The sequence below is a fragment of the Pogoniulus pusillus genome, chromosome 14, assembly GCF_015220805.1.
Source record: "Pogoniulus pusillus isolate bPogPus1 chromosome 14, bPogPus1.pri, whole genome shotgun sequence".
NCBI classification, from domain to species: Eukaryota; Metazoa; Chordata; class Aves; order Piciformes; family Lybiidae; genus Pogoniulus; species Pogoniulus pusillus.
The window spans coordinates 7,128,336-7,130,374 of record NC_087277.1 but is presented as its reverse complement, the minus strand read 5'-3'; positions in this window follow the sequence as shown (position 1 = coordinate 7,130,374).

Below are 2,039 nucleotides of genomic sequence, written 5' to 3'. Positions count from 1 at the left end.
TCATGAAGTGCAGTAGAAATGAAACACGCTTGCATCAGGCAATTAACCTCTTTTGGAATGTGCAAATAAACTGTCTGGATTTTAATTTTGATGTGAGGAATCATTCTTGCCAGATGAAGCAGAAAAGTATCACATGAAAAGACTTTGGAAAAAATAAGCCATATCAAATTAGACTGGCATCATTTTAGAGTACAGTCAAGAATAAACTAGAGGACAAGATTACATACTGATCTTCACAGTAGTCACAGATGTGATAACAATTCAAATCCTTCATATTTATATTGATCCAAATTTACCAACTATAAACTCTCTGGGATTTGCATACACTTGTTTCTTTGAAGTAAGTACTTTTAAAGTCCTATAATAACTAAGTATGCAAAGACTGGAAGATAAACACCAGAAAAAGTACAAAATCTGAGTACAAGGAATCATCTGGAAAGGCTGGAACCTATTTTCTAACTTTATCATAGAATTATAGATTCAAGCAGGTTGGAAGAGATCTCCAAGATCATCCAGGCCAACCTAGCACCCAGCCTTGTCCAATCAACTAGACCATGGCACTAAGTGCCTCATCCAGTCTATTCTTGAACACCTCCAGGGATGTCGACTCCACCACCTCCCTGGGCAGCCCATTATGTTTTAATTAGATGGTAAGTATTAAAACTCCTTCACTAGAAGCATTCTGGCTTTATTTTAAAGGATCTTTTTCTTAAATGGTATAGAGCATGAGACAAAAATATCTGAGACTCATTCTTTATTTTATTGGGCAATTATTAGGGAAATTCTAGTGGCAGAAAAAATAATTCATTGTTAATTCTCTCCCATCATTAATTTCTGCTCTCAGTCAAAGGCAATCTGATGTAAGAGCTTCTAAACAGATAACCAACACACACTGGCCAATACTAGCTAGAAAAGCAATTCTTGTCAAAAGGTACTAAATACTCAGTGTCTGCCAGGATAAAGATTCCTTTTAAAAATGCACACAACTGAAGTACATCCTCCGCAAGGCCAGACCCAAGCACAGCTATTCTATAGACTCCTCAGTCATAGAGGGGGGTGCGGTATGAACAGTTGAGATTTCTGATTCACATGGCTGTGTGAAGCTGAAGGACAATAGGATCTTGGGGTGTATTAAGCAGAGCGTGTCCAGCACATCAATGGAAGTTCTCCTCCCCCTCTGCCCTGGTGAGTCCTCATCTTGACTACTGCTTTCAGTTTTGGGCTCCCCAGTTGAAGAGGGACAGGGATCTGCTGGAGAGGGTCCAGTGGAGAGCTACAAGGATGCTTAGAGGACTGGAGGGCATGCCTGACGAGAGGCTGAGAGGCCTGGGGCTTTTTAGTCTGGAGAAGACTGAAAGGGGATTTAATAAATGTTTATAAACATCTGAGGGCTGGCCTGAAGCTGGGGGACAGGCTCTGCTCACTTGCTCCCTGGGATAGGACAAGGAGCACTGGGTGTAAGTTGCAGCATAAGAGGTTCCATCTGAACACAAGGGGAAACTTCTTTAAGAGTCACAAAGCACTGGCACAGGTTCCCCAAAGGCGTCGTGGAGTCTTCTTTGTAGCCTTTCAAGGCCTGTTTGGATGTGTTCCTCTGTGATCTGTGCTAGATTGTATGGTCCTGCTCTGGCAGAGGGTTTGATGATCTCCATAGGTCCTTTCCATCCCGTAATATCCTACGATGCTGTGCTATTCTTTTACGAGTGAGGCTTTTGTTCACCGCTGTGAGTGGTGTTCCCATAGCAGCAAGCAATGCGCCTTTACCGGCGCAGACTTTCGCTGACTTCTGCCAGCCCAGCCCAGCCCCACTTCCGCCGCTCCCCGAGGCAGCAGCGATGCGCCACTGGCTCCGCACAGCCGCGCAGACTCAGCCACCCGTTCGGCCTCAGCCCCGCCGCTCACGCAGCCTGGCTGTTCCGCCCTTCCCTCTGGGGCGCAGGCGCAGCTGCCGAGCCCCGCCGGGTGCCCGGCTCCCGCGGCTCGGCGCGCAGGCGCTGTGGGCGGCACGGCGGCGCGGGGGAAGGGGCATTTTAACAGTA